This window comes from Rhinopithecus bieti, unplaced genomic scaffold (assembly GCF_001698545.2).
Source record: "Rhinopithecus bieti isolate Rb0 unplaced genomic scaffold, ASM169854v2 scaffold_23815, whole genome shotgun sequence".
Taxonomy (NCBI): domain Eukaryota; kingdom Metazoa; phylum Chordata; class Mammalia; order Primates; family Cercopithecidae; genus Rhinopithecus; species Rhinopithecus bieti.
In genome coordinates, this window is record NW_016811396.1 from 549759 (window position 1) to 562268 (window position 12510).

The window sequence follows — 12510 nt, forward strand, 5'->3', positions numbered from 1 at the left end:
GTTTTTGTAAATTTTTCTTCATCTCTTTTTTTTTTTTTTTTTTTTTTTGAGACAGAGTCTTGCTCCTTCGCCCAGGCAGGAGTGCAGTGGCACGATCTCAGGTCACTGCAAGCTCCGCCTCCTGGGTTCACACCATTCTCCTGCCTTAGCCTCCCGAGTAGCTGGGACTACAGGCGCCTGCCACCACGCCTGCCTAATTTTTTGGTATTTTTAGTAGAGATGGGGTTTCACCATGTTTGCCAGGATGGTCTCGATCTCCTGACCTTGTGATCCACCCGCCTCAGCCTCCCAGAGTGCTCGGATTACAGGCATGAGCCACCGTGCGTGGCCTCTTTGTGTATTTATTTTGAGCCTGTGTGTGTTTTTAGTGTGTTATGGGTCTCTTGAAGACACCACACCAATGGAGGCTGTCTCTGTATCCAGCTTGTCATTCTGTGTCTTTTAAGTGGGGCATTTAGCCCATTTACATTTAAGATTAACATTGTCATGTGTGAATTTGATCCTGTCATCGTGATATTAGATGGTTATTTTGCAAACATGTTTATGGTGTTGCTTCATAGTGTCACTGGGCTGTGTACTTCAGTGTGTTTTTGTAGCAGCTGTTAATGGCTTTTCCCTTACATATTTAGTGCTTCATTCAGGAGCTCTTGCAAGGCAGGGCTGGTGGTAACGAGTTCCCTCCCCATTTGCTTGTCTGAAAAGGATCTTATTTCTCCTTCACTTATGAAGCTTAGTTTGGCCAGATGTGAAATTCTGGGTTGGAATTTTTTTTTCTTTAGATTATTGAATATTGGCCTCCCATCTCTTCAGGCTTCTAGGATCTCCAGTGAAAGGTCCGCTATTAATCTGATGGTGTTTCTTTTGTAGGTCACCTGGCCTTTCTCTATGACTGCCTTGCCAATTTTTCTTTCATTTTAACCTTGGAGAATCTGATTTTTATGTGTCTTGGGGTTGATCTTCTCATGAACTATCTTACTGAGGTTCTCTGCCTTTCCTGAATTTGAATGTTGGTCTATCTAGCTAGTTTGGGGAAGTTCTCCTGGATGATATCCTGAAGTATGTTTTACAAGTTGGTTCTGTTCTCCCTGTCTCTTTCAGGGACCTTAGTCAGTCATAGGTTCAGTCTTTGTACATAATACTGTATATCTCAGAGGTTTTGTTCATTCATTTTCATTCTATTTTCTCTACTCTCATCTGCATGTCTTGTTTCAGAAATATAGTCTTAAAACTCTGAGATTCTTTCCTCCTCTTGTTCTGTTTGGCTATTGATACTTGTGATTGCATTGTGAAGTTCTCATGTTGTGTTTTGCAGCTCCATCAGATCATTTATGTTCCTCTTTAACTAGTTATTCTGGTTATCAGCTCCTATAATGTCTTGTCATGATTCTTACCTTCTTTGCATTGGGTCACAACATGCTTCTTAGCTCAGTGAAGTTCATTATACCCACCATCTGAAGCCTACTTCTGTCAGTTCATCCATCTCAGCCTCAGCACAGTTCTGTGTCCTTGCTGGAGAGGTGTTGCTATCATTTAGAGGAGAAGAAATACTTTGGCTTTTTGAGTTTTCAGCATTTTTGTATTAATTCTTTATCATCTTTGTCAACTTATCTACCTTCAATCTTTGAGGTTGCTGACTTTTGAACAGGGTTTTGTGGGGTCTTTTCTTGACGTTGTTGTTGCTTTCTGTTTTTTTTTTTTTTTTTGTTCTTGTTGTTGTTGTTGTTTTTCAGTCTGTCCCATCTTCCATAGGGCTGCTGTAGTTTGCTGGGGTTCCACTCCAGACCCTAGTCACCTCACAGTCTCTCATACCTGGAGGTATCACCAGCGAAGGCTACAAAACAGCAAATACGGCAGTCTGCTCCTTCCTCTGGGAACTCCATCCCAGGGGAGCACTGACCTGATATCAGCCCCAAGGCTCCTGTAGGTGTCTGGAGACTCCTATTGGGAAGCTCACCCAGTCAGGAAGAAAAGGATCAGGGACTCGCTGAAAGAAGCAGTCTGGGCCGGGCACGGTGGCTTACGCCTGTAATCCCAGCACTCTGAGAGGCCAAGGTGGGTGGATCATCTGAGGTTAGGAGTTCAAGACCAGCCTGGCGAACATGGTGAAATGCTGTCTCTACTAAAAAGACAAGAATTAGCCAGGCATGGTGGCTTGTGCCTATAATTCCAGCTACTTGGGAGGCTGAAACAGGAGAATCGCTGGAACTTGGGAGGTGGAAGTTGCAGTAAGCTGAAATCAGCCACTGCACTCCAGTCTGGGCGATTAGAGTGAGACTCCATCTCAAAAAAAAAAAAAAAAAGAAGCAGTCTGGCTGCCCTTGGCAGAGCAGGTGTGTTGCGCTGAGGGGAACTTTCTTCATCCAGGCTCCCCGGACATTCCAAAGCCAGCAGACTGAACTGCAAATATGGTGTCTGCCCCCGCCGCCTTCAGTGGCTCCATCCCAGGGAGAGATCAGAGTTCTGTGCCTAACACCCTGGCTGGAATTGCTGAACTTCCCATAGGGACATTCTCCTCCCGCCTGGTGAGGAGAGATGGATTGGGGTCTCACATAAAGAAGCAGTCTTGCCATGATCTGCCACAGCAGCTGTGCTGCGCCATGGGAATTTCCTCCCAGTCCGGACTGCCCAGACTCCCCGGAGCTGGCAGGCTGAAACAGCTGACGTGAGCCGCAGAAATGGCAGCTGTCCCTCCCCCAGAGAACTCGTCTCAGGCAGTCTCCAGTCTGCTGCCACTAGCTGGCTGGCCAGTGGGTCTTTAAGTTGTGAGCTCCAGAGGTGCCATGGGAGTGGGGCCCACAGAATGACACCGCTTGGCTCCCTGGATTCAGCCCCTTCCAAGGGGAATGCACAGAGGATCTCCTATCTCACTGGAATTCCCAGGGCCGGAGTGTGCAAAACCTCCTGTCTCCATGCATGCCTGAGCAGCTGCCAAGAATCCACACAACTCTATGCTTCAGACCCAAGGCCTTGGTAGCGTGGGGTCATTAGGGGATCTCCTGATCCACGGGTTGCAAAGATCTGTGGGAAAAGCATGATTTCCCCTGGCAAGGTCGCACACTCACTCACCACCTCCCTCGGCTGGTGTGGGGGCTCCCCAATACTTTACTTTTTACATGTATTTTCAAAATTCTTTTATGAGCTCTAAGAAGGTAGAAAATAATCATGCCACTAGATTAGATGAAAATATTTATGTAGAAATTGAGCAATTATCTATTTAGCTCAGATCCACAGAAACTGACATTCCCACAAGAATGGACTGTGGTTAGAATTCTGGAAGAGTAAGAACTGGTGAATATCTATGCTTTGTAAAAGAAGATTTAATTGTTTCATTTGCTTTAACAACATGCCTAGGATTGAATAGTGAGGGTGTACAAAAGCATCTTTGGGGCATTTTGGTGTCTGAAGATGGGAATGCAGTGCATGTGGATAACACAGTCCAATTTTTACTTCAAATAATCTGGAAACATTCTGATCACCTCAGTCACTATTTGAGGACAAGAACAATGAGCTGGGAACCATGTGGGAGAATTGTGGCTGCTGAAGTTCTGCTCACAGAACGAGTTTTTTACATTAATAACAAGGGGTTTCACCATCAAACTTTCGAGTTGGAAGACTGGTTTTCTGAGTGCATTTTTAAAGAATACCCATTGGAGATATTTGCTACACAATGAACCATAATTTGACATTCTTTGAAGCAGCCAACAGCAGAGAAGGATCAGAAAGATACAGACTTTTAAGACATTGCTCATTCTAGCTTATTTTGAACTTTAAAGCCTCTTTTTCAGTGATAGCAGGGTCTACAATGGGCGATCAGACTTGGAAATCACAGCTTGAAATGCCCATCCAGATGAAGTCATGCAGAAAAGGAAACAAATCTGGCAGAACAAGACTGTGGTCAGAGAAACAAGACAATGTCAAAGGAAAGGGCAACAAGTAGATAATCAGGACCCATTTCTTTTCTTTCTTTTAACTCCCTCTTGCTCCCATGACCCAGTTTCCTGTCCAAAGGTAGGAATCCTAAGAGTGTACAGAAATAAGTCACATGCAGACCAGATCTGAAATATGCAGAGAATTCTGTGGAGACTCTGATGGCTAGGTCGCTCACTTTAGCTGCACACCCACATCTAGAAGTTGAAGGAGACAACTCTGGGATAATAAAGATCTAGGAAGTATGTATCTGCCATATATAAGTCAGAGCTTCAGAATTAACCCATGTGATGATGAAAGATGTCGTGGGCCTCCTAACTGATTCAGAACACCTATGTATGTCTCTCTTTTCACCTAAATTATACATTTGTTGAGACAAGGAGTTATCTCAGAGCTCTTAATGTTACCCCCAGCACCTTGTACTTATGGGGCATTTGATATGTGAATTTATTTTAGTAACCACTTTTGCGTGTATGTGTGTATCTGTGTGTGTTTTGTTGTTATTTGCTAACAAGAATTTAATATTAGATGATAATTTTTCCCAATTAACTGGTATTTATGGAGTTTTAAGGGTGTTTTTTTTTTCTAGGCCACTGAAAACCTTCCAACCCATGAAATTTTTTCTCATCTTGCCCTATCTAGCTACATTTTGAGTATTTCCTTGGCAACAATCATTAAGAATGAATCATTTCTCTAATTCTTCTTTTCCAGGGCACCGTTGAGCTGTTGCAACTGTTCTGCTGGTAAGTACTTTTATGTGCTTGAGAGAACTGAAGTGGAAACTAATTTTTCTGTGACTCATAATTTTATAATTTGTATTTTTAAGAAATAATCCATTTTCAAAGTGACTCTCCCTTAAGTCTTCATCTTTTGTTCTAACTTACTTCCTGTATTAGATTTGTCTTAAAATTAAATGAAAAGCAGAAGAGAAAAAATAGTAAAATCTCAGAAGTAAACATACAGCTTCTAAAAATATTAGAGCTGGGGACAAACTTGTTTGATACCTGGCGACATAATCTTAGAGAGGTTGAGTGGCTTCTTTAACATAACATGGTTGTCTGCTAATGGTTACAACAGAATTCAAAATTCCTAATTGTTCAGTCTATTATCTAGTAACTGATAGTGGCTAATTCGTGCCATAAAGTAAGTAGACAATGTAAATATATATTAGGTACTAGAAAAACAAACTCTACTGAGGATGGTTTTATATTTGCATGTTATTATATTATAGAATACAATTATACAAAATGTATATAATATAATTTCATATAATTTTATAATAGCATTTAATGTTAAATGTGCTTTCATATACATTATCTCTTTTGCATCTTTTCCCCATGAAATTTATATCTTTTATTATTCCCAGATTAAACCTCATAAATATAAAATGGTTAATAAGTGATGAATCTGAGATTTAACTTTGGTTTTTAGTTTTTTTTTTTTTCTAGGAATCATGCCCAAAGACCCAGATTTCACCAGTTTTCTGGTGGAACAAAGTCTGTTAACTTTTATTCATGTCCTTGAATGGCCTATGTCCACATTCTTTCTTCTCAGGAGGTAGAGATTAGTTCTCTGCAGACTCCACAGCTAGACTGTGCATCTAGAATTATTTAAATGAATGTGTGAGGTGGCATCAACCTTTGACTTCATTCCAAACTGTAGCTGACCTTCACTTATATTGACCTTACTCTAAATTGGTCTATTTTTCTAAGTGAATTTAATACTATCTGTTAAATTTGTACAAATAATTGGTTAGATTTTTTGTGTTTTCTTTGTAAGAACCAAAAGAAGTAAACCAACAGAAAAATAGATAGAAATGAATAGAATTATATTTCTTGAATTTCACACTGAGTGGGAATTCATTTAATACATTTAATGGATATTGTCTTTGTTTTGTTTTGCTGTCACAGCACACCTGAGGCTGGGTAATTGACAAAGAAAAGAGGTTTATTTAGCTCATGATTTTGTATGCTGGAAAGTCCAAGAACATAGCACCACATCTGACTTGTTTCTGGGGAGGGCTACATGCTGGATCAAAACACAGCAGAGAAGTGGAAAAGTGAGTGAGTGTGTGTTAAGAGATCATGTGGCAAGAAACAAAGCAAGACAGAATAGAGAAAGTGAAGCTCACTTTTATATCAACTTGCTGTCTAGTAACTAATACAGTCTGTGAGAGTAAGGATTCATTTACTCCCTTGGGAGGGCATTCATCTATTCATGAGACATCTGCTTCCATGACCCAAATATTTTGCACTAGGACCTACCTCTCAACATTGCCAGACTGGCAATTAAGTTCAGCATGAGTTTTTGTGAGGACAAACCCCATCCAAACCATAGCATTCTGCCTCTGGCCCTCTATAACTTATGTCTTTCTCGGGTACAAAATATAATCATTCTATCCCAATACTCACAAAAGTCTTAATCCAGTGTCAACTCAAAAGTCCAAAGTCCATATGTAAGCCTGTAAAATCAAAAACAAATTATTTACTTCCTAAGTATAATAGTTGTACAGTCATAGGGTAAATACTTCTGTTTCCCAAAAAAGAAATTTGTCCAAAGGAAGGAGTAATAGACCCCACGCAAATCTGAAACCCAGCAAGGCAGACATTAAATTTTAAAGCTCTAGCATAGTCTTACATTCCATGTGCTGTCTCCAGGACATACCTGAGCAAGGGCCAGATGTCCAAGGCCTCAGGGAATCCCATACCCATAGCTTTGCTGGGTGTACCCCATGTGACTACTCACAGGTTAGAGTTCAGTGCCTATGACTTTTTTCAGGTTAGAATTATACCCTGGTACTTTTACAGTTCTGGTATCATGGCAGCAGCCCTTCTTCAATAGCTCCACTAGGTTCATGGCTCTATAGTGGCTCTGGCCCTGTGACAGGTTTTCCCTGGGCTCCCAGGATTTTCAGTACATCTTCTGAAATCTAGGTGGAAGCCACCAAGCCTCCATAGCTCTTGAATTCTGTTCATCTGCGGACTTAACACCATGTGAAAACCACCAAGACTTAAATGGTTTGCGCTCTCTAGAGTGGTAGTATAAGTCATACCTAGGACCGTTTGAATAATGGCTGCTCCAAGGATGTGGGGAACAGTGTTTCAAGGTAGGGCAGGGTAGCAGCAATCTGGTCCTGTTTCCCCAAAAATGTTTTGTCCTCCTAGACCTCTAAGCCTGTGATGGGAGGGGTAGCCTTGAAGAATTTTGAAATGCCTTCAGGGCCTTCAGGGCCTTTTTTCATTGTTTTGATGTATAGCGCCCGGTTCCCTTTTATATATGATAATGTGGAGTAAGCAGTCTACTTGGCTACACCTTTGGATTTCTCTTGAAAATAGTCCTTTATTCCCTATCAGACAGCCGGACTGCAAATTTTCCAAATCTTTTTGTTCTATTTCCCTTTTCTCTAGAAACTCACTGTAAGTAGTTAGAGGTAACAATGCAGCAGCCTGAGCACTTTCTTGTTTCAAAATTTCTTCCACTAGATGCACTATTTCATTACTCTTAAGTTCAGCCTTCCACAAACCCCTAGAGCATACACAAAGTGCAGCCAAATACTTACCCATAGTTAAAAAGGATTAACTTTCCTTCAGTTCCCAGTAAGTTTTTTATTCATTTCCATGTGAGACTTCATTAAAACAGACTTTGCAATTTATATTTCTTTATTTTTAATATTTAATTTATTTTAATTTCTATTTTACCATCTATAATTCTAGCAGCATTTTGGTCACGACCACTTAACCAATTTCTAAGAAGTTCTAAACTTTTCCTCACCTTTTTGTCTTTCTCTGAGCTCTCACCAAAGTCAGCCTTAATGTTGCGTTAATGGCAATTCAGGCTTTTTGTAGTCTGCTCCAAATTTTTCCAGTCACTGCTCCTTAACCAATTCCAAAGCTGCTTTATAGTATCTTTATAGCAGCATCCTACTCCTCAGTATGAATTTTCCCTCTTAGTCTGTTTTGTGTTGCTATAACAGAAAACTTGAGGCCACATAATTTATAAAGAAAATAGATTTATTTAGCTCACAAGTCTACAGGTTGGGAGTTCAAAAGCATAGCATCTCATCTGTCCAGCTTCTGGAGAGAACCATGTGCTGGGTTGAAACATGGCAGAGAAGCAGAAGAGTAGGCAGGCATGTGCAGAGAGATCCCATGGTGAGAAGGGAAATAAGAGAATATACAGGAAGCCAAACTCATTTTTATCACAACCCAAACTCTGGTAACTAATTTAGTCTTACAAGAGTGAAAATTCACTCACTCCTATGGGAAGGCATTAATCTATTCGTGAGGGACCCGCTCATGTGAGCTACATACCTTCTGTTAGACCACACCCTCCAATACTGCTTCACTGGCCATTAAACTTGAACATGAGTTTTAATGGGGACAAACCACATCCAAACCATAACAAATGTCATCTTCCCTAATAGAATTCTTCATCTGAGAGGGGCCATTCACAGTGTATTTGGGGAATATTAAATACTTATGCATTAAAAATTACAACAAAATATAATCAGATGAAATTCAATGTTGACTACTCCGAATTTTTCTCTTTTAGGGCCAAAATTCATGTTATCAGAAAATACACTATTGGAGTCCCTCTGGTTTGAAAACATTGGTTAAAATATTATTGTCTCCTCTAAATAGTTGTTGAGTACCTCGTATGTGTCATGCACTGTGAGAGGAGTAGGGAGTCTGAAAGAGTTTCTGCACAGCTCTGTCTGTTCAGGGGTGGTGTTAATTATTTCTCTTCAGGAGATTAAGATCTTTCAAAGAAAAGAGAGACACATATAAGCAATTACTACGTATTGTGGTTAGTGATATGATATAATACAGCAGGGACTCCAAAAGAACCCAAAGAATAGACACACAATCCAAAAAGGGAGAAAAACTGCAGAAAAATTTCTGGAAAAGAAGACCCATGCTCAGAAGCCTGGGGGACTGTTGGTCATTCTAGCGAGGGATCACTGTGGACAAAGTACAAAAGACATAGACAAACTCTGAGAAAATAAAAGGTATTTCAATGAGTCTGGAGTGCAACACGCAAGGAGGAAAGTGGTGCAAATTAGATAGGACTAGACATGGGGGAGATCTGACCTAAATAGTGGTAAAGAATAGAATTGGAGATATTCAGAAGTTGGAAGTGAGAGGACTTTCTGATTCGTTGGATATTAGTGGCAAGGCAGGAATCTAGGGTGAGCTTTACTTTTCTGACTCAGATAGAGGATAATTTGCTGTGCCCTTGACTGGGAGTGGGAATATGGTAGCAGGGAAAAGAAGATCATTTCAGAAAGTAAAAGTGTGCAAGGATTAGTGTTACTTGAATTGCCCCAAAATATCCCTAAGACAAGCAAAAGGAAACCATGTATAAACATGTTTTTATGCCCCACAGAAAACATTTTAAGAGTTTCATCCAGCCTATGACCTGAAAGTGTGTTGTAGAAGCATGAATGTAGATGTTTGGAGTCATTCACATAGGATTATTCTACCATTGCATTGGAAGGTGAAATGTTAGTATATTTGTCTTAATAAGAGACATCTCTCTAAACACAAGTCTACCTCTTCCAAAATATGGGTAAAGCCCTTGTGTGACTCCCAGGCACAACAGAAATCAGATATGTTATTGGCAGGAAACCAGCATAAGTAAAATCCCACAGACCCACAGAGTTTGTTGTTTTTGACACTGCTTCTTTGGACTCTAACATCCGCTTCCCATTCCTACTAAGAGGCTGTCTGGTCCCTGAGGCTTTTCTGATCAACCCAATTGAACAAGCTAGTCTCCATCCTCTGAAGCCATGAATAATGTATGTCATTCTTAAACCTTGAGCATGGATTTCTTTGTGTTGTAGCTGCTTTTTGTTTTTCAGTTGTATATGTCTTGCCTGTCTGGTAGCCTGCTTGCTCTTTGAATCGAGTTATAATTTCTATACAGAACTCATTGGATCTTTATATCTGGCCATATAATAGATACACAATTAGACAGAGGATTTGCTAAATTATTTTTTTAATGATGCTTTATTTTTGGGCACTCATACTGGGAAATGTCATCAGTACTTCATATAGCTTCTTTAAAAGGTAACAGTTTTAATGAAAATACCAATCAATCTTCATGGCTGTTAAAGGGCATTGCTACTGTGTCTTAATAAATTTAAATGATCGGATGTTCTTTAAGAAAATCTTGCTAATAGAAGAAGCCTAGTTATTTCAATAAAAGTAATAGACAATGTTCTGCTGTAAGGAACAGAATTAAGAACCTAATTATAGTTCAACTATGCGGTAGTAGGCTACCCAATTTATAAAATTGATGTGTTTCAACAGGCGTGGTGTTTTCTACTCTGTGTGAGTGCGTGTGTGTCTCTGTGTGTCTGTGTCTCTCCATTTATAGCATTAAAGTGTGTTTTACTTTAATTTGAAATAGCTCTATGTTAACAGGTATTGTGTGCTTGATGCTGTGGGCAGGCTGGTAAGGATTTTGGCAAAGACATATTCCTAAAAAGGGATTGTAACTTTATTATTGCACTATACCTCAAGGCCCTAAGACGTAATAGAAATAAAATAAATTTAATTTATTAAAACATAAATCCATTCTGCCTACCTTGTACTTTCCTGAAGTAGCCAAATATTCAGGATGGGATACTTACAACAAAAAAGGAGAACATGTACCGAATAGGCCAATGAAATAATAAAATTCGGAACGACATTCACTAGGTCAATCTGCCACCAAATGTTTGCCAATTGACCACTTGGATGTTAGCTTTATATTTTGCACCATTGGGATTGCCAGGAAGGCAAAAAAAAAACAAAAAACAAAAAGCAGTTTTTTTCTCTCAGAAATCTATGTAGCATTTCTCGGGTATTGATGCTGATAGAAAGCAAACAATTGTATGTAAATAGCATAAGATATAGAAATAAATTAATATTAATTGAGAATACATTAAGTGCCAAGAAAAAAAGACCATTTAGTTCACATACGCACTATAATTAAACTTTATACTGAGGAAACTGAAACTCATTTGATTAGGTAAGTTACTCAGATTCAAAAAGCTTGACTTTTCTGCTAACTAGATTGCCTCAGTATAAGAGCTAAACTCTACAGAAAGGTAAGCGGAAGATACCATATACTGATATTAGACAAATCTGAATTTGATCAAAGTCCCTTGTTTTTCCAATTAAAAAAAGAGCCAAGTGAAATATTTTACCCAATTTAGATAATTAAATGCAAGATTTGGGGGCTGTAACAGAAATATTCAAAAGTCTACTTAAAACAGTTTAATTAAAACTTAGTATTATATGCTTTTTTAATGTTACATATTTAAAATGTGTTTATCTGGTGATATTGCAGTTTTCCACTCTCAATTACATGAAAGAATTTTATTTAAACTACTCTTGGTCATCTTTAATCTTATTAGCTTCACTAGAGCTACACATTAAGTCATTAGATACACTTCAGTTTTCCAAGGCTTACTATATTTATGGATGTCTAATATGTTTGAGATAGAGTAATTTTTTGTATATAAGTAGTTTTACTTTCAAACAATCTCAAATTTTTGTAGGTACAATGCAGCATCTTTTCTTTTCCTGAACCACTTGATAGTAATTTTTTATTAGATTCCCCAATACCCCTTGGTAACTTCAGTGTATATATTTATTTTATGAAAAAGGCATTTTTCTATATCAGGAGTCAGTGAACTGTGGCTCATAGGCCAAACCTCACCTGCTACCTGTTTTTGTAAATAAAGTTTTATTGGAACACTTCCACATTTGTTTACATGTTGTATATGACTGCATTTATACTACAGTGGCAGATTTAAGTAGTTGTGACTGAGGCTGTATGGCACAAAAAGCCTAAAATATGTACTCTGGATCTTTACAGAAAAAAGTTTGTCAATACTTGTCACACATAATACAGTACAACCATGAAAACCAGAAAAGTAACATTGCTGCATCACTACTTACCATCTAATCTAGAAACTCCAGTCAAATGTCTACAATTGCCCCAGAAATGTCCTTCAAGGAATCTTTTTCATTTACCTTCCATGTCTCTTTAGTCACATTCAATCTAAAATGCCTCCATGAAAGCCTTTCTTTGACTTTCATGACATTGACACTTTTAACCATTGTAGCCTGGTTATTACAATTTGGGTTTCTTCTGAGGTTTCCTTGCAATTAGAGTCAGGTTATGCATCCTTGGCAGGACTATCACAGATAGACACACCTGCTGGGTCCTTCCCGTTGCACCCTTGCATGTGTGCTCAATTTGATCACTTGATTAGAGTGGTGTCCAGCAGACTGCTCCACTGGGATAGTACTTTTATTCTCTTTATATTTATTAAGTATTGTGTATTTTGGCACAATATATTTTAATATATAATATATGATATATAATATATATCATATATTATGTATACTACATTTATATCTTATATAGATAAAATTTATTATATATCATAAAATAAATATATATATTATGTATTATATATTATATATGTGTTTATATATTCTCAGAGCATGTATATACGTGTTTATGTGTACTTATATACGTATTTATGTATATACGTGTTTATGTGTACTTTTTTTTTTTTTTTTTTTT

The 12510-nt window shown here is 38.6% G+C and overlaps 1 long non-coding RNA gene across 2 annotated transcripts in view; it reads left to right on the top strand.

The window, feature by feature from the left end:
* The window catches only part of LOC108543350 (uncharacterized), a 63896-nt gene that overhangs the window by 46870 nt on the left and 4516 nt on the right, over positions 1-12510 (top strand). For both annotated transcript variants that reach the window (XR_001889544.1, XR_001889545.1), the window contains exon 2: positions 4639-4670. This is a non-coding gene — a long non-coding RNA (uncharacterized LOC108543350). The remainder of the gene's footprint in view (positions 1-4638; positions 4671-12510) is intronic.